Here is a 21,315-nt window from a genome sequence, read left to right as displayed (position 1 = left end):
ATGGAATACTATTATGCTCAAAGGAATAATGAACTGGAGGAATTCCATGTAAACTGGAATGACCTCCAGGAATTGATGCAGAACGAAAGGAGCAGAACCAGGAGAACATTATACATAGAGACTGATACACTGTGGTACAATCAAATGTAATGAACTTCTCCATTAGTGGCAATGCAGTGATCCTGAACAACTCAGAGGGATTTCCGAGAAAGAAATCTATCCACATTCAGAGGAAAAACTGTAGGAGCAAAAACACAGAAGAAAAACAACTGCTTGATTACATGGGTCAAGGGGGATATGACTGGGGATGTAGACTCTAAATGAACATCCTAATGCAAACATCAACAACATGGAAATAGGTTCTTATCAACGACACATGTATACCCAGTGGAATTGCACACCGGCTACTGAAAGGGGTGGTGGGAGGGAAGGGAAAGAATATGATTCTTGTAACCAAGGAATAATGTTCTACATTAACTAAATAAAATAAAATAAAGAGAAAAAATACTTCACAAAAAAAAAAGATTAATGGTTTACAAAGCTCCTTCCATGAGCACAAGAACCAAAGAGCCGAATGCTGAAATGGATGAGATCCTGAGATCAGCTAAGCATGTGCTGTCATCTCAAGTATTCAGGGACTGTCCATTCCCAAGCGCAGAGGTAAGATGATGAAAGCAGGAAAGAATGGAATCTGTCTTGGGGCTACAGAGGCCCCTTTTCCTTCCTCTTTCTTGGGGTTCCATTTAAAGGGCATTTGAGAACACCACTAAAGAGTAAAGGAAAAAAGGAATGGGAATAAAATCCAGGGACACACAAATATATACAGAGAAGTGGAGGGAGCAATTTCAGAGGCTGGTTTGGTGAGGGAACATCACGTGTGAGATGAGCTTTCTACACAGGAAATTACAGTCCTAAAATATTGAATTTAGCCAACCAGCACCTGCTACTTTTTTGGTGGGGAGGGAAAGGCACAACACAAATGAGAATGTTTGTTTCAGTCACATAATGAGTCACTCTCATTGAATCTGGCACCGATGAAACGAGAAAACAAAAGCAATTACTTAAACTACACACTTTAATAAGGCAGATACAAAGATTCTCTGGATCACAGTACAAAGCACAATTTAGCAACCGAATAAAGCTGGATGCCAGACAAGAGAACTGACCTCAGCACCCTGGCTAATCATAGTACAAAGGCATCTCTATGTTTTCAAAGCACAAAATGAGCCCACATAAATCACTCTTTGTTATCTGAAAATATCTGGGATTCTTAAAGCGTGTTCTATTTTTAACTTTGTTGCACTTGTCGCCCCAATGAAAGCCGTAGGTTGCCCCACCAAGTCTACAGTAGCAGGGCAGAAAATGCCTTTCAAAACCAAAAACCCTGAATAAATTTTGGACAAAACTTTGCATGCAAAAGTCTGTTCTAACCGTTCATTTTCAATGGGAAAAGTGACGTGCTTGGGACAAATGAGGACAAAAAGCTGACTTTTCATTTATCTAACTATATGATTGGTTCCTTTTCATAGGACAGAAGCAGCACAATCCCCTCCAGGACTCAAACTGAAAAGACCTAGGTTCAAATTCCATCTAAAGACATTTATTATTTAATCTGTATAACCCTAAGCATGTCACAAAATTTCTCTGGGTCTTAGTGTCTTCAACTAACTCCAGGGGACAGAATGAAATGCATCAGATGTAAGTTGTAAAGTATCAACTTTAAGCTCAGTGGAAGGAAAACTTAACACAAAGAGCTGCTCCAATATGCAGTGAACAGAACATGTAGGAAGTGATTTCACTATCATAGGATGTCTCCAAGTAAAAGACTGCATGACCACCTCTTAAAGTATCAATCTGACCTCTGAGGTCCTTCCTAATCTAGGAGATTCTGTGACTTTTAAGTCAGCTGTCAGCTTTCCTTAGCACTCTGGCAAACTCTCATCTCACCTTTACATAGGCCAGACATTTGCTAGGTAGACTTCTTTAAAGAGCTTATAATTTATTTTATAGCATGGATGTTCATGTTATCCTAAAACATAAGCAACTGGCTGAAAATGAAGCATGAATTCATAAGCTTTGTTGGGATATTAGCTTGTTACATAAACCACTAGTCAACATAATCTTCTATGCATGCTTTCTGTGGTGTTACTGTTGAAAATCCTGGGATCAGATGTTTTCATTCTCCTCTTTTCCTATACCTTATGACCAAAGGAAAGTAAATATTTCCTAAGAGAATTTTGCTTGAGCTTCCCTTTTGCCCCATCCATATTCCATCCTGTCTCTTGTACTAGTCGTGCAAATGTCTTACCCAACTTGCCCCAGGAGACTATAAACAATATCAGAGAAAAGGCTGTTTCCCCCAAATTCCCATTTTCATGTTCCCAGAACTAAGTATAGCACATTGCACATACAAGTACTTAATAAAAGTTTTAATTGAATTGGGGGTCTAGGTGATCAATAAATAGGATATGGCTATAGTCCAAAAGAAATTTCTTGAGGGTAGGGGCTGTTTCCTTTTTATGTCTTAATATTCACAGCCCCTTGAATATTGCCTGGCACACAGCATGTATGCATTTATCTATTTATCTTTTTAAAAATTAGTTTACTTATTTTTTTGGTTGGGGAATTTTATTTAATTAATTAATTTAGAGTATTTTCCCATGGTTACATGATTCATGTCCTCCCCCCCCCCACCCCCCAAGCTGGCATTCAATTCCACTGGGTTTTACATGTATCATTGATCAAGAACTATTTCCATATTATTGATAATTGCACAAGGGTGATTGTTTATAGTCTACATCCCCAATCATATCCCCATCGACCCAAGTCATCAAGCAGTTGTCTTTCTTCTGTGTTTCTACTCCCACAGTTCTTTCTCTGGATGTGGATAGTGTTCTTTCTCATAAGTCCCTCAGAATTGTCCTGGATCATTGCTTTGCTGCTGGTAGAGAAGTCCATTGCCTTTGATTGTACCATAGTCTTATCAGTCTCCACACAGTATGTATTTAATAAGTATTAAATGAATTGAATTAAACTGACAATTCAAAAGGAGAGGCATATAATTTTGTTTCTTCAACTATATACCTATGGAAACCTTCCAAGATGGTGTCCTTTATGATTCCAAAAACACATCCTCCCTGTTTTTGGTTATACCATCTTCCCCTCAGCTCTTAGGAATACCCATTTCCTTCTTTCTCCTGACTATACAACAAATCCTACCCACTTTAACACTCAAGTAAAATTACTCTTCTGAGCATCTTTGCTGAAGCACTGCCCAGACTACTGCACTCCCATTGGGACTCAGTGACTATACCATTCATTTGAAAATCATATTTCCACTAAGGATGCCTCTAGTTACTGTACTTGACTTAATCTCTCACTTTGTTATTAACTTTTCATCTACTTGTGCCTTTCTTTGCTCACCTTCTTTCCCCCCAATCATCCATATTATAGAATGGAAGGTCAGCCCTCTGGGATCAAGGCAAGTTCCTCATTTGACAGGAGGAAGCTGAGGTCAGAGAAGCCTGACACTGCTCTAGGCTTACTAAGAATGCACATTTAACCTCAATAAAAGAGGGGGTGGGTTAACAACTAGATGATTTCTAAGGTCCCATCATGTTCTAAATCCTTTCACCACCCTTCAGGCATTCTGGGGCAATATAATGAAATGGAAAGCACACTGTGTTAGAAGCTATTAGGGCAAAGCTCAAGGCCCAGGTCAGCACCTAAAATGCTCTGTGACCATCAGTGAATTATTTCTCCTTTCTGAGGCTCAATTTCCTAATTTCCAAAACAAATGAGATGGATGTCATAATCTTTATATTCCCTCCTGATTTTGGCATCCACATTGCTAAATATTTACTTCCCCTACTCTGTCCATATTATGGGGCTAGGAAGTATCCATAGTTGGAGAAAGTACAACAGAAGGCACCTAAGTGGCTCAGAGGATAGATCATGGGGCCTGAAGAACACTATCTACCTCCAGAGAAAGAATTGTTGGAGTAGGAATGCAGAGGAAAGAATCCAATTTTTCACTTATTTATTTGGGTATATATTTGGGGGTTTTGGTTTTATAAGATTAGCCACTTGTAAAAATGAATAATATGGAAATCATTTGTGTGATAACAGATGTATAACCTAGATTGAATTGCTTGCTAGCTCTGGAAGAGGGGAAGGAAGTAGGAGGGAGACAATTTGGATTACATAATTTTGGTAAATTTATGTGGAAATTTGTTATTAAAATAATAAAATAAAATAAATTGAGAAATGGGACCTGGAGTTAGGAAGACCCGAGTTCAAATGCAGCCACTGACACTTCCTAGCTGTGAGAGACTGGACAAGTCATTGAACCCCTGATTGCCTGATAGAAGAATCCAGTGGAGAAGAAAAATGGCAAACCACTCCTATATCCTTCCCAAGAAAACTCTATGTATAGCTTGTGGTCCAGGGAGTCTTTAGAGTCATATGTGACTGAATGACTAAAACAACAGAAACAAAAGTATAGCTCTTTCAGGGGAGATCTTTTAAATTTTAATAACATTTTGTTATTAAATAACAAATAACAGTTTGATTTCTTTTAAGTTCAAGTCTAAACCTCTTTGGTTTTAGTTCAAAGAAAGACCAGTATCTTAGGACCAGAAGATAAAACTGGAAGGGTTTTAGTTCAAAGAAAGACCAGTATCTTAGGACCAGAAGATAAAACTGGAAGGGTTTTAGTTCAAAGAAAGATCAGTATCTTAGGACTAGAAGATAAAACTGGAAGGGGCCTTAGAGAAAACTGAATTATCAGCTTAGAAATAAGAAAGAATCATAAAGATCACCCCATCCAGTTTTATTTAGTATTAATGTCTTTTGTTTTTAGAAAACTGTCACTTCTGAATATATTCTCTATGATACTCCCCACCCCTTTCTACCCAGACTTCTATCTCCTTCATAACAAAGATAGTTAGGAGAAAAATAACTGATACGTGATTGCATCTAGCAACATATAGGCAACATTCTGTCCCAGAAGTTTCCCACCTCTTATCTTTTCTCCTTCATTTTATCAAGGAGCAAACTTGAGTCTTAAAGAAATCAACTGCCTATGGTCATAAATGTAGTCAGAAGGAAGGCCAGGAACTAGAATTCCTGGCTCCAAGTCCTGTCTTTTTTCCATTCCACAAAGCTGATTTCTTTGGGTCCCTGCACACAATTCTCTCAAGTGAGCATGAGAAATATGAATTGATCAATAGATCACTAGAATAGCCTCTGCAAAGGGCAGCACTCTTCTTTTGAAAGTCCTGATAGAAGGAAAGTCAAAACAGCCTTAGTATTTATCCTCTTCATAATAACAATGGCAGGAAAACTAATTACTTGAAAAATTTTCAGGATTACACTACATAGAGCAATTAAGAAAATGTCCTGTAATTCTAAAGAGCCCATTCCCAGATATTCCAATGCATCAGTAGTAGGATTAAAAAGTTCATAGATTTCATGATATTAGGAATAGAAATTGTGGAGGCTAACTGTCTACTCTCAAAATGAAGAAATTAAAGGCTGAGGACCCTTGCCCAAAGGCACCCTGTAAGTGGCAGAACCCAAGATTAAGTCTGAGGGTTGTCTGATTCCAAGATGTACACTCCTTACACAGTGGCTCCAACTGTTTATACTTTACAACATATTTTGTAAGGATATGATTTCATTTGATCATCAAAACTCCCCAGTAAAAGCAAGGGCATATGACAGAGGTGAAATGCTGGGCTTCTAGACCCATCTTTGCCAATCATCTCTTCAGTGCCTCCTGGCAGTCCCAGAGAACTTCTGGGAGCCCCTTTCTTTCATGAAGCTTACAGTATAACAGGGAGATGCCACAAGGCATAGACAAGCCTGCACAAAACAAATGTCAAGGGAACAAATGCAAAGTAATTAAAATACAAAGTAGTTTGAGACAGAGAGTACCAGCAATTTAGAACATAAGGAAAGGTCTCACATAGGAGGCAGCAATGAATGTGTACCAGGTATGTGTGTGGAACAAGATCAGAGATGGAGATGGAGTATTGTGTGTGAGAGATAGAATAAAGGTGACTTTGGATGGGAGTACAATGATTGCACAATAGATAAAGTATGAGTCCTGTGGTTGGGAAGACTCATCTTCCCAAGTTGAAATCTAGCCTCAGACATTTACTAGCCATCACTTAATTCTGTTTGCCTTGGTTTCTTCATCTGTAAAATGAGCTGGAGAAGGAAACAGCAAACCACACCAGTATCTTTGCCAAGAAAACCCCAAAGGGGGTCATGAAGAGTTGAATACTAATGAAAAGTGACTGAGCAACAGCAACAAAGTGTGCAATGAATGAGGATAGGAAGATAGGTTGGGGCAAGCTTGTGAAGGGCTTTAAAGGAGATTACATGTAATTCTTGAGATAAGTGGGAGCCAGAAATAAGTTCCCTGAATATGGGAATGATAAAGTTAGGTTTGATCACATAGGCAGCAATGTGAAGGGGAAGTTAAAGTGAGACCCAAAAAACAAACAGAGGAGGCTGAGGGGGTGAAGCCTTGATTCAGGCGGGAGCTGGATTAGAAGAAAGGGTCAGATGTGAAAGATGTTTGAACACTGGAGCAGCAAGACTTGGCCACTGACTAGTTGTAGAAGACCAAAAGAATGGTGATGCCTTCCAGAGAAAGAAAAAGTTTGGAAAAAGAGTTTTTTGGAAGTAGGGAGAAATACGAGTTCTGTTTTGGATAAGTGGTACTTGAGATGTCTCTAGAACAACCAATTTGCAATGTCCAATGGGCTGCTTTTTTTGAAAGCATCTTAGAACAGCATAACAATTTACAAGGCAAGTGTACTTAGCTCATGGGACCTTTTACAAGAAACAGAAGATATTAATTTTTTTTTAGACTTCAGTTTTCAAGTTGCAAAAGCACAGCACAGTGCTTCATACATAGTAAGGAATTTTGGCTCTTAGAAACTCCTCTTAGGAGACCCTCTCATGTGGATCTAGTCAACCTTCAGTCAGGATCAAATTAGCTATACATTGTCCATGGAAGAGTTGAAAATTATTTGAGTAAGATAAGCTCAGTCATTCCATTGGAATAAACCTAAATGTTAATGGTGGGTTCTCAATGGTTAACAAACCATCACCACTCTGGGTTAGCCAACAGAGGGGGACTGAAAATAAGAAAACATCAGAGCGACCACACAGATTTTTTTCCTTGATGATAACTACTGAGTCAGAAACCAAATGTAAGTTGGACCTGATATACTTTAAGCATTTCCTATTTTCTGGAGTTACTCTTTCCACCATACTGGATAATTTGACACAATGCTATTTTATTCAGGAGAAATAAGAAACAAAAAGCACAGTGAAATGATGAATTGGCTTGATGAAAAGATTTTCAAGATATTGATTAATATCAATTAAGATTATTATTAAGATATCATTAAGTTTAATGATTCCTTTGTTATGATCAGTTGGAGGGGAGTATTTGGGACTGGTAATTTCATTGATGTGAATTATTCCAAGTGTGGAAGAGTCTTCCACCAATGCTGATGGAATAACTCATCAGTAATTTATAATCTTGAAGAACTACTTGGGAGCACTAAGGACTGAAATTCACTGTCACATAGCCAATGTGTATCCCAGGCATACATGGGTTTTGAATCCTCCTGACTTGCTGGTTTCTTTGATAGAAATAAACATTAAAAAATTACTGCTCTCCTGCTAACTCCTTGTGACATTATTCAAGTAAGTCATTTTATTGACTTGGCCTTCAGTTTCCTCAATCTGTAAAATGAAGGGATTGGACTAGATTACTTCTAAAGTGTGTTCCACCACTCACAGTGGATTTTGTACAGTGGAGAAAAATAAATTTGCCAGCCACCTCTCCCCTCCACGTTCTAGTTGATTTACAAGCCAATTAGCTAATGGGCATGTTGTCAAGTTTAATTAGATAAAAAAAATATGCATGTAGGGAATGAGCAGCAAAGACTGGAGGCCAAACTGGCTCTTCCTCGCTTGTTTAAATGACCCAATCATACCTTGGTTTGAAAATCAAAGAAATAGGAAGGGGAAAAAATATTTTTTAAAGCTTAAGTATGCACTGACAAATTACACTCTCAATGATCTTGATAACTATATCTTTCATCTGAAGTATGAAAACATAGGCCCTTTTACAGGAGAAGTCTCACCAAAGAAGTGGCTCAAACAAATAATGTGCCATTTTGTTTTAAGAAGGGACTTGGGGGAGAAAAAAACCATAACTAATCAAGGAAAATAGGAAATATCTTAAATAGAAAGATATCCATAGACCCTTGGCTCAGTAACCATAAGAATCAGCCTTGGTTATATTTCTTTCAAAACCACTTCAGTGAACAAAACTAATCATATTGCAATATTTAGATTGCTGATTCAGTCCAGTTCAACCAACCCACTATGTGCTAAGAACATTATGCTTAGTTCTGGGAAAATAAGGAAAGCCAGAAAGAGCAACAACAAATACTTCTTGTCTTCAAGTTGCTTATATTCATTCTACTGGATCTACAAGCTATATTTACCTACAGTTCTATTTATTTTTCTATAATACTATTTTTCCATAATCGTGTTACCAGTGGAAGTGAACTGACATAAAAATACAAGTCAACTCCAAAGTGAAGAAAAACAACAAAACTATTTGCTTTAACATACTTGACTTGTTTTCCAGGAAGCCCCATCTTTTCTCACTAAGCAAAATAAGGAAAAAACAGGCTCAGTGGAAGTTTCCACTCCTCTGGCTCTATCATCATGGTCATCTGTTCCAAACACACACAAGTCTAAAATTTCCTGTTTTCCAACTATTGTCACCATTTTCTAGTCTTGTGCTGTAGGTTCTAACTTTAGCTTAGTTATATAAACAAAAGAAAATACTGAGAATAATGCAGAACAATGCTCAGATCCAACTTTACTCCAATCCCTCCCCACCAAAAAATACCCCACTCAGCATTTAACAGTCCCATTTAATATTAGTTTTGCCCACACAGTTTGAAATATAACAAATTAGCCAGTACTGGAAAAAAATCATTACACTTCCACGGAAAAAGTCAAGACTAATTCATAAGTCTCAGAGTAGTTTGGAGGAAGTGGGTTTAAAATTATGAACAGTAATGAAATCATTTCTAAATATGAGTCCTGGAATCAGCACCACATTAAAAAGGCACAAATTTTGTCATAATTAATATACTATGTGTACTGGCATCTTGCTATAACACTATTTTTTGGTGAGTTAGTGGAGTTTGAGGTGAGGGATAGAAGGACCCAATTTAACTTTTTTATTCAACAATTAACAACAAAAAATAAGCACCTACTATGAGTAAGACTCTAGGCTCAGTCCTTGGCCTAACTGACTAGGAATGAATATACTCTGAAGTCCCTATCCTGGGATTCTTCAGTGTTTCCCAGTAGATACAAGGTAAAATATAAACTTTACCAAGTAGTGTTTAAAGACATTCTCAACCCGGTTCCAACCCATCTTTCCAAACTTCTTTCAAAGTTTTGGCTTGAGCCAAATGGGCCTAACTTTTTCCCAGAAAAAACAAGTTCATCTCCTGAATCTTGGCCTTTCCATAACCTGCCCCCCCCCCCCCAAGGATCATCAATCATCCTGTCTAATTGCCCCCTTCCATTTTTATCCCCCCCTGCCCCCAATTATTTTGTATATACTTGAGAAGAGGAAGGAAGGAGGGGAATGAAAGAGAATGGGGAGACAGAGGAAGGGGGAAGGGAAGGAGAGAGGAAAAGGGGAAGGAAGAGAGAGGCAGAGAGAAAGAAAGATGGAGACAGAGGAAGGAGGAAGGAAAGAGGAAAAGAGGAAGGAAGAGAGAGATGGAGAAAGAGAGACAGAGGAAGGGAGACAGGAAAAGAGGAAAGAAGGGAGACACACATACACAGAGAAAGAGGAAGGTGGAGGGAGAGAGGAAAAGAGGAAGGAAGAGAGAGGGGGAGTGGGAAGGACAGACAGAGAAGAGAGGGGAAGAGAGTGAGAAGAGAAAGAGAGAAGCAGAGAGAGAGATTCAGAGAGATTCAGAGAGAGAGAGAGAGAGAGAGAGGGAGAGGGAGAGAGGAAGAGGGAAAGAGAGAGGGGGGAAGAGAGAAGCAGAGAGAGAGAGGGACAGAGAGAGAGAGACAGGGGGGGGGTAGAGAGACAGAGAGAGAGAGAGAGAGAGAGAGAGAGACAGAGAGAGAGACAGAGAGAGAGACAGAGAGAGACAGAGACAGAGACAGAGAGACAGAGAGAGAGAGAGAGAGAGAGAGAGAGAGACAGAGACAGAGACAGAGAGAGAGAGAGTGAGTGAGAGAGAGAGTGAGAGAGAGAGACAGGGAGGTGGGACAGAGACAGAGAGAGAATAGAGTAACCCTGAATTCTCCATCAGCTGGGAAACAGCTCTGGAAGGTGGTTATTGAATGTAAATAGCTGCCCAGTGCTGGATGCATGTAGTGCATCCACCTGAAGTCAGCAGGCTTGACAGTTGATCAGTAAGCATTACTATGCCGATATATATTATATGAGCACAACCTGAGTCTATACCGGGCACTGGAGATATAAAGAAAGCCAGTGTCTGGCCCCTGCACTCCTGGGGCACATGCCGGAGTGGAATACCAAGGCGGCACGGAGGGGGTCCCAGGAGGAAAGGCGCCAGCATGGAGAGACTGGAAAAGGCTTCTAGCAGAAAGCGAGGTTTTTGCCAGGACAGGGAGGAAGCGGAGAAGCATGCGACACAGGGAGCAGTGAGGAAGGAGAGCGTGCCAGGGCTGGGGGACGGGCACTGAGCACCAAGAGGACAATGAACACAACAGTGATAGCTAACTTGCAAAGGGGGTGATGTGGGAACAGAACTCGAGGCCTTTGTTTCTTATAGTCTTAACCAAAAACACAACACAACACAACAAAAGATAAGAGGAGACAAATTAAGAGGATGGATTAATTAAGGACTAATTAATTAGGAGGAGATGAATACACAAAGTCCACAATCCTGGGGACTAAGAAATGTGTTTGAGGCACAGGATCACTCTTCTGAGCCAGCCGTTAGATGGCGACTGTTTTGATACTAAAGCAAGTTACAGGGGGGCAGCGCAGGCGGCTGTGTGGCTCAGTGGATGGAGTTCGGCCTGGAGATAGGAGGTCCAGACAATTCCTAGCTGCGTGACCCTGGCCATGCCACGTAAGCTCCATTGCCTAGCCCTTACCACTCTCCTGCTTGGGTTTTTAAAAAGATAAAATGAAGCTAGTGACATGTATAACAGGTGTAAAGGAGGCAGGCATCATGGAACCCAGAAGAGGCCAATGGCTCTAAATAGAGGCCTGGGTTCAAAAACTGGGTTTTGATTTCGTCCTCTGAAAAATGAGGAAGCCGGACTAGACGGCCTCTTCTGATTCTAGATCACTGATGCCGTGACTCTTTCCTGAACCTTCATACAAGGCCAAGGGGGCCTTCAGGGGGCCGAGGACGGCTCTACCAAACCAAACACACTGGGAGTCTGGGCCTCGCGGAGCCCCTCCATCGTGACATCGGGCAAGGCCCATCCCCCCAAGGCCAGGCCCTCCATCGGGGAGGGGGCTTCGCCGAGGCCGCCCATGAGAACCATCATGGCGGGGCCCGTCTTTGAGAATTGGAAGGGAGAGACGAGTCTGCTCGATGGCGGGGTGTCAGAGCCTCGTGACTGGAGCATGCCTGATCTGGACGTCCCGGAAGGCCCCTTCCAATCCCACACAAAAGGTTCTTCGGTGATTCTGGGGGAGACGTCATTGATCTTTATTCTTCGTCCACTCACAATTTGGCTGTTTTCCAGGCTCGGGACACCTGTACCACATGGCTCATTTATCTAAACATGAATGAGTCACGAATCATCCGAAACCCTGGCAGCCCCGGTCAATCGGAGCCGGAGCCAGGCCGGCCGCTGCCAGGGAGCAAGTACAAGGAAGAGTGAGTCAGAGGATTATCCACTGTGGAAAAGGCAGAAGGACTTGAGTGGGGAGCTCAGGAAACCCACAGTGGGGGGCTGAAGCCTAGCTCTGCTGCTTGTACTTGAGGGACTCCCGACAAATCTGGAACGGATCAAAGAGAGTCTGTGAAACAGGCCGGACCTTCCTGCTCCTAATCCAGGATCCTGACCTCCAAGGCAGGCCGCTCCCAATCCCAGTCCTGAAGGAGCCTCTGAAAAGACTTTCCTCCCTTATTCTGCCCCACGGCGTACTCAGGAGAAATAAAAGCTGCAGCTTGAGTACCAGGCGTCGTGGGGCACCTTGGTGGTGCCGGGCCCTAAGCCTGGAGTCAGAGCAGACCCAGGGCACAGCAGACACGGCGCTCAACCTATGTTTGCCTCTGTTTCCTCATCTATTAAATGGGGATAAGAATAGCACCTACCCCAAAGGGTCACTGTGAGGATCAAATTGTAAAGTGCTTAGCCTAGTGTTTGGCACATAGTAGAGGCTATATAAATGTTGGTAAATGTGAAACATTTATAAATCTTAAAGCATTATATAAATGCTGGATGTTGATTTAAAGCAAAATTGATTTTAAAAGCTCAAATACAGTATTTCAATTTAAACTATTTTTTTTGCATGATTACCTAGAAATAAAAACACATCTTCCATAAAGTCATCACATTTTTATAACACTTTTCTAAATTCTACACATTTTAAGCACTGTATATCAGATTCTCTGGGTGGAAGGTAATAAAATCCTGGGTTACAGACAAGAGTTCCTTACAAAGATAAGAAATTACTGCTGTCCCCCACCCCAAGCCTCTCCCCTGCCCCCACCAACACACAGGTACACACACTCGCAGTCTCTTACTAGGATTCAAAATAAATCACTCTTGGTTTAATAGAAATGGAAAGACAAAAACATTCAATGCTAAACAAGCAGAAGAGTATAATGCATGGGACCTAAGAACACCATTTTTGAGATTCCATGTTTAAATTTATTTGAGATTAGTCAAAACAAGGAGTCATGTGATTTTTCTGAAAGTAAAAACTATATTCATCTACCACAACTGGGAAAAAGATTATGAGACAAAAAAAAAAACCCAGCTCTCTTTGAAGAAGTCTTCCAAAAGTATCAAAATCATTCATTCTGTGCAAAGCAAAAACACAAAACCAAACATGTACTCACTCACTCTAAATAATAAAATGAATAGCTTTTAGACACATAAAATAAAACCTTGTATGTATATATGTGTATTATATATTACATAATATATATAAAATATACTGCACACACACACATGCACACGCGCACAAGCACGCGCGCGCGCACACACACATACACATACACACACACACACACACACACACACACACACACACACACACACACACACACACTCCCTGATTAAACTACTGAAGAGTTTTCAAAAAATCACCAACCCTCCTCCCCATGACTTGACTACAGGGGTGGGGTGGGATTGGAAAACCAGTTTCCTTTTAAAATATCCCTTTCTTCTGGAAAAACTCTCTTCCTTAAACAATAGGCACAGAACGGTTCCAGCATTGAAGAAAGTTGGTGACCATTTACCTTTCTCTGTTTTCGACAAACCCAAGTGCAATCCTGCCCATCTCTATGGACGCGTCTTGTATGAAAATACTCCAGGCTTTCTTTTTCCTGTTAGCTTTCCATCTCACTCTACACCACCCAATCCTAGTAACCTTTGACCAACAGGAAGTAGACACAATGGACTGAAAATAACATCAATTATAAGGGGACAGTGTGATTTAATACATGAGTAGTGGGTATAAAGAACTGGGGGAGCAGGAGGAAGAAAAGAGAAGTAAATCCTTGTTTCTGTCCCCAAAAAGCAAGGATTCAGAGGGGAAGGGAATAAGCATTTCTTAGGTACCTACTCTATGTGGGATACTTTGAAAATACTATTTCATTTCATCTTCACAAAATCTTGGAGGGAGATGCTATGGTTATACTCATTTTACATTTCATGAAACTGAGGCAAATAGGGGATTAGTGGCTTGCATACAGGAACCATCTGAGGCTAGATTTAACCTCAGGTCTTCCTGACTCCTGACCTAGCATTCTACATTCTGTACTGCCAAAGCAAGCTTCCGCAAATCCTTCATCATAACAAATGATCATGAACTAAAAGCAAAACTCTCAGTTTTCAAAAACTCAAATAATTCTGGTGTATAGGCATAGTTCTCCTCCAAAGCCTTTCACAAAGGCCCTGCCAGCAGGGGGCAAGGGCAGGCATCTCTTGCCCATCCAGGAGGACCTCAGGGGTGGTCCAGGATGATTGGAACACAAGACAAATTCAGGAAGACTCATCACTAGGATAACACCAGGATGGAGAGACCCAGGAGGAGCAGTAAGGATGAAGAGTCCTGAATGTCAAACAGAGGGTTTTATATTTGAAATCTTGACTGTAACAGGGAGTTAGTGGAGTTTATTGAATGGGAGGAGAATAGGGAACTGAATTGGCAGCAGCCAAGGACAGAGCAGATGGGTCAAATGATCAACTGAACATTTTTGGCGCCACATCGCCAAAATCCCTACCAACCCCATATACCATATTCCTATTCCTTCTTCTTCAGACCCCATCCTTGAAGAGGTTTTTTTTTTTTAAAGAAAAAAAAGGGGAAGAGGGGAGGAAAAAAACCAAATCAGCAAAACTGATCAACATATTGAAAAAAATCTGACAGAACAGTCAATGTTCCACCCTTGTGACCTTCCTCCCCCTCCACACACATGTGCAAAGGGTTGGAGGTGGGGAAGAAGAAAAGGGGAAGGGAGAGAGATTCTCTCTTAGCTCTTCTTCAGGGCCAAGATTATTGTAGAAAATTCTGAGACATTCATTTTCAGTTTTTATACGTGTTTTTTTAAGTGCTCCTCTGTGAGAGCCCTGCTCGGATGTACCCCTCTGTGGTCTGACTTCTTAAACAGTCTGCCAGCAGGGCACCAAGACTGCATGGTCCTATTGAATAGATTTTACAATCTTCATTTTAAGAAAAGCAATGGCTTTGCTAACCTAAATCCACAAAGAGTCGCCCTCACAAGTGGACAGCTGAGGGCTGAGGTGGAGATAGGATCTCTGATTTAGAATTTGGGAAGTCCTCTGCTCTAATTAGATCTCCAGCCCATAACAGCTGTGTGACCCTGAGAAAGTCATTTAACTCTGTTTGCCTCAATTTCCTCATATGCAAAATGAGCCAGAGGAGGAAATGGCAAACACCTCCAGTATCCTTGCCAAGAAAATCCCAAAATTTCAGTTGTGGAGAGTCAGACATGGCTGAACAACAATTAAAGGAAAAAAGTCACCGATTGTTTTAGGTAAAGTAAATATTTTTAAAATACTAAACTATCAAGCACAGCCAGACTGAAATTAGCAGATTTGGGGTAGATACCAGTTCAACCACGCAGGAACTGGGCGACTTTGGGAAAGTCACTCAGCCCTGCTCAGATGGCAGTGATTTCACTTGTAAAACGAAGGAGTTGAAAGACCATCATTGAGGTCCCTTCTAGTTCTACCATTCTGAGATTCAATGAGCCTGGGAACCTCTCCAGAATCAGAGATTCCAAACTGAGAGTCCTAAAAGATGGCCCTAGGGCAGCGAGGTGGCTTAGTGGATAAGAAGAGTGCCAGGCTGGAGTCAAGAGGACCTGGATTCTAGTCTGGTTGTCATTTAATCCTAATTGCCTAGCCCTTGTCAGTCTTGTGTCTTAGAATTAAAAGTAGGACATGAAGGTAAGAGTTAAAAAAAAAGAAAAGAAAAAGAATGATTCTAGGTCAAGCCCCGCTTGTTACAGATGAGAAAACTAAAGCCTGAGGAGTTTAAAGGATTAGCCCAGACACCCAGCTTTATAAGTGGCCAAGCTGGGATTTGAACCAGGGTCTTCTCACTCCCACTCCAGGGTTCCTTCCTGCCATCTGTGGTCAGAGGCCGACAACAGGCAGCATCTGACTCGCCAGCTTGAGAGTTCAGTAAAGTCTGCAAATACTAAAAATAACCATACAAACATGTTTATGGCATTTTAAAAAACAGAATCCACAGTGTCTTCTAAATATAACCTTTGTATACAGCTCAGGGACTGACCTGGGGTTTTCAGGGACGTCAGCAGGAACCGCTACTCCCACATTTTACCACAGATGGGTTTTCATGGCAAATAGCAGCACTGTATTTTAAACATATAGTTGCTGATATTTAACCAAAGGGAAGTGGGATGGGATGGGGGGAGCAGGGACAAAAGGGGACGTCTCTTATCCCACTTAATTTGGGAGCCTCCAGAAAACACAAAGCCCATCAGTCCCTGGGGGCAGATTCTAACGCTGATGACACCACAAAATAACGGAAGGGGGATATCCTGTCTGAAAGTTTCCATTCAACAGATGCACTCCAGAGGGTCCCCTTCCTAGTACATGGAGCAGACGATGCTCCTGCAATAGATAAACATGAGAAAGGAAGCCAGTTTGTCCAAGGGTCTCTGAGCACAATATTTTCTTTTCCAAAAGGAGTATGTACTAATCAGTGACTTGTATGCTGAACGATTTTAACTATTGAACTTCTTATGGCAAAAGTTTTAGCACTTATATTTAGAACTAATGAGAGGTACAAACAAGTTGGGAGAAAAAAAATCATACTAACATCAAGAAGTTTACAAAAAGACTTGGTTATCTGGTATATACATTGGGCTCCCTCTTCCTCTCTTCCCCAGAGTCTAAAGCTTCCCTCAAAGCTTGGGTCAGGCCTTCCATGAAGTCTAGATAGACAGACAGACAGATAGATAGATGGATGGGTGGGTGGATATGTTATATTTAAATTAATATCTACAAGTTATTTTTCATAAAGTTTATTAATAATCACTTGAGATAGAAAAGGTGGATAAGCAGATTTAGTCTCTTCCTTACTCCCAGTTTGACCATGTGCAGCCCATCCTGTAGGAATGTCTTCCTTCCCTCACCTGCCAGCTCAAGGAAGTAGTGAGTGTGCCAAAAGACCCAGGTGGGCTCCACCCACGCCCTTTTAAGACCCAGGTGGGCTCTACCCAAGCCCTTTTATTTACATTCATGGATACAGCATTGGTATGTAAAAAATGTTGGTGAACCAGGTCAGCAATCCAGGAGGGGGAGGGGATGCAGTTCCCTCTACACAGATGGTTGGATAGATAGATAGATAGATAGATAGATAGATAGATAGATAGACAGACAGATAGATAGATAGACATAGATAGATAGATAGATAGATAGATAGATAGATAGATAGATAGATAGATAGACAGATAGATGGATGAGGAAAAGAGAAAGAGACAAAGACAGAAAGACAGAGACAGAGGGTAATGATAGACAGATGAATAGACAGGTAGATGAATGGACAGGCAGAGATGATAGACAAGAAGACATGATAGAAAGATAGGTGATGGATAGAACGTAGATATAGCAAGATAAGTAGATAATGGATAGATAGATAGATCAAGAGATCAATGGATAGACAAAAAGGATGGGTGGCCAAAAAGATGCTAGCTAGTTGGACAGTTAGAAAAATGGATGATAGATAAGTAGATGTAGCAAGACAGGTGGATGATAGATGGATAGATAGACAGGTTGTGATAGAGACACCCAGATAGAGATAGATGATGAATTGATAAACAGGTTGACAGATCAATGGCTAGACAGATAGATAGATGGCTAGACAGAGAGATGATGGATAGATAGACAAAGATGCTAGATAGTTGGATAGATAGAAAGATGATGGCAAGACAAGTAGATAGAGCAAGATAGATAGATGATATATGGATGAATAGACAAACAGATGATAGACAGATGGGCAGACAGACAGAAAGATGAAGTATTTATTAAGCACCATGCCACATGCTGGACATATAAACACAAAGAAGCAAAACAGTCCCTGGCCTCAAGGGGTCTTACATTTTAGTGAGGGAAGGCAACATATAAAAGGGAGCTGAAGGTGGTGGTGGGAGAACAACACCCACTCGGGGGCCAAGAGGCTTCTGCAGAGATGGAGAAGAGTGAGTGTAGACAGGAACAAAGCAAATTTGGGGCCCTTCATGAAGCAATGATCCCAGGTAGAGGAGCCTCACAGTGAAGATTTCTCTAGGAAGAGAACCTGTGAGAAGGGGATGTCCCCAGTGAAGGTGATGGCTGCATACAATACTACATGTTATATCCCACTGCTGCCCTACCCCAATTCAAAGTAAGTTCCTTGCAGAAAAGGTCTGTTTTTCATTTTTGTCTTTGTTTCCAGCATTTTACTTATGGTGGACACTGAGTAAATAAATGTTTGCTGAATTGAGAGTGACATTTAGATGAATCTGGATCCACAGTGAGTCTACTCCCCTGGTTAGTGAGGATCTGAATCTTCTGGTACTCTCCCATCCTATCTAATTCAATTCTTGCTTTCACAAACTCCCTCCCTCTCAACCCTGAAAGGATCATACAAATACCTGGAGGAGTAACATCTAGGTCATTTAATACATGGTGGGTACCAGTGCAATAATCAAGCTACCCACTTCTTGTCTCTTTTTGTCAAAATGTCAAGCCTGCCTCATTTTCTGGTCATCCATGCTAATGCATACTAATGCCACTTAGGGTTACTGATTTAAGGCTCCAAGAACCAAAGTGTCCATCCAGTCTAATCTTTTCAAATTACAGTTTTAGAATCCAAGTCTTCTTATTCCATATCTGATGCTTCTTCCACTGCATCAAGCTCCTGGTCAGTCACCATGGGTAATAAGCTCTGGCCAGCATCTAGCCACCATGAGCCTCAAAATCAATTTATGTCTTGTGTTGTGGAGATGATCGACTCCAGCCCCTAAAAGCTTCTCCGGAAGAATCCAAACTTGAGAAGACTCCATCAAATTGGAAAGTCTTTATGTCTCAATCTAGCAATAAAATGCTACCCAAGGACCAGTCAATATGGACAATATAGATCTATTATCAAAAATAGGAAGGTTGTCAGGTGATTTTCTTTTCTTTTTTACCTTGGAGATCTATGAAACAGATAAAGATGTTGAGATGAAAAGAATAGAAAAGTGCATTTTACCCATAATAAAATGAAAGAAAAAAATTCCTAGTGTTTTCTAAACAACAACAATAACAAAAGGTATATTTTCAAAGGTAGTTGGGAGCATATAGGTAACAGTCCTTGTCCTCAAGGAATTTATATTCTACTTGGAGACACATGTAAATTGATAAGTAAATACAACCTAATTTGAGGAAGAAATAAACAGAAATTACTAAGTGCATTAGGGAAGGCTTCCTGTAGGAAGTAGCTCCAGGACTGAGCTTTAAAGAAGCTAATGGCTTTAAGAGGCAGAGATGAGTCGGGAGCACATTCCCAATATGGGGGATAATCACCCTTGCAATAGCATGAGGGTGGGAGATGAGCTGTAGAGTTCTCAGAACAGCAAGTGGAATAGCCTACCTAGACAGAGAACACGGGATAAGGAGGCAGACTGCATGGGGCTTTAAAGGGCAAGTTGCAGAATTTGTATTTTATTCTCCAGGCAATAAAAAGCCACTGAAGATTCTTGAACATTAGAGTAGTAGGATCAGACCTAGTCTAGATTTGTGGTGCCTTTTCCTAGGTATTATTCACCAAATTGATTTCCACAATGGAATATATTCAGTAATGCTGTGAATCCCTGTAAATGCAACGTATTTTCTAATGATGAATAATGCAAGCTTTGTCTCATGATAGTAATTCTAGCCTATTGCAATGGCCCAACTTGAATAAATTTATCTCAAAGCTGGTCCCATTATGTCATGTCTGATTTGGGCATTATAGAGATTTAGTGCTCAACAAAAAAAAATAAACAAAACAGAAGCTTTTAGGCCTTTTTCAAAGGATCCTAACCGTGTTTTGCCATTCAGACACCAAACTTCCATTCTGAAAGGAATGGTCCCTTACATCTGACTAACAGATGAGGAATTCATTCCAGAAAATTTTTCCTGGTGCTTTCAATTCAAAGTCTGGCAGGAAATTTGAGGAAATGCTCACAACGTATGTTCTTATTGCTTACCAGTGAAATGCTTTATAATTTAAAGTCTGTTAAAAATTAAAAAAAAAAAAACAGAAATACTTCATATCTCCTTACAGAAGAGGTAGAGCTGGAGAGTATGTTAAAGATCATTAAAATCTATGCTGGTCATTTTATAGATGAGGAAAACTGAGCCTAGAGGAGGAAAGCGATTTATTTGCCATGGGGATCATAAAGCAAATAGGCTGCTAAGATTTAGACATACCCCTCTTTGACACTAAATCTAGCACTCTTTCCATCATTCCCTAGCTAGCTCATAAAAGTAAACTGAAAAAATGGGGAGGGCATAGAAAGCAGAATATCTTAGCCACAATTATACTAATTATCTTTACCCTATTTTTTTTTCTTTTTAAGTTAGCAAGAATAGATTATGTGGGAAATGGGTGACTATAACAATAGTCCAAGAAGATTTCATATGTTAGATTTAATTTATTTTATTGAAGAGGTTAATAAAGGACTACAAATAAGTACATGGTGTCTACTAAGTGCCAGGCACTCTGCTAAGCACTTATTAAAAATGCAAAACAAATATTAGCTCATTTGATCCTCACACTACCCTGGGTATTTTTATCTCCATTTTACAGTTGAGGAAACAGAGGCAAACAGTGGTTAAATGATTTGTTCAGTTAATTTTGATTTTGCTCAAAATCAAACAGCTAGTAAATCCGTGAGGCCAAATTTGAACTGAGGTCTTCCTACTCCAGGCCCAGCATCTATCCATGCCACCAGATGCCAAAAATCTTTAAGATAGTCATCTAGGGGCTAAAATGCATGCTATGGCTTTGGGGAGAGGGTATCCTACCCTTTCTCAATTTGGGCTTGAGCAATTACTACTAGGCTTACAAAAATGACATATTAATGAAGAACCTTTCAGTGCCCTTCTTGGCCTAGTGTTCTATTGGAGTAATTTGCCGTTTCCTTTTTTGGTGGATACAGGTGAACAAAGGTAAGCGAATTGCCCAGGGTGACACAGCTAGAAGGATTTGAACTCAGGTCTTCCTCACTCCAGCCCCGGTTCTCTATTTCCTAGGCCACCTTGCTGCTTTGAATAAAGAACTAGTCTAAACAAAGCCAAGAGGGAAAGAAAACTTCAGAGGAATGAAGAAGACATAGTACCCCAATGGAAAACAGTAATGCCCACTGACTCATAGACAAAAAGTTCCTAATTCAATAATGTCACCTTAATTTCCATTTGCTCCAATGGCTATTATATCACTGACTTCCTAGGGAAACTGATGCTTCTATCTTACATCAATATGGTAAGCCACCCTTTCCCATTTACTAGAAGGGAAGATGG

At 40.6% G+C, this 21,315-nt stretch overlaps 1 protein-coding gene across 6 annotated transcripts in view; it reads right to left on the bottom strand.

Moving 5' to 3' along the window:
• Positions 1-21,315, bottom strand: part of GAB1 (GRB2 associated binding protein 1) — a 171,460-nt gene that overhangs the window by 54,279 nt on the left and 95,866 nt on the right. Inside the window, exon 1 of one of the 6 annotated variants that reach the window (XM_056802742.1) lies at positions 13,533-13,894. The exons of the other annotated variants lie outside the window; for them this stretch is intronic. The gene's annotated coding sequence lies outside the window, so the exon portion shown is untranslated. Of the gene's footprint in view, positions 1-13,532; positions 13,895-21,315 lie in introns of those variants that run through there. 6 annotated transcript variants of the gene reach the window in all.

Source organism: Monodelphis domestica, chromosome 6 (assembly GCF_027887165.1).
Source record: "Monodelphis domestica isolate mMonDom1 chromosome 6, mMonDom1.pri, whole genome shotgun sequence".
NCBI classification, from domain to species: domain Eukaryota; kingdom Metazoa; phylum Chordata; class Mammalia; order Didelphimorphia; family Didelphidae; genus Monodelphis; species Monodelphis domestica.
Note: the sequence above shows the minus strand (reverse complement) of the source record. Positions and strands in the feature narration are given on the sequence as shown.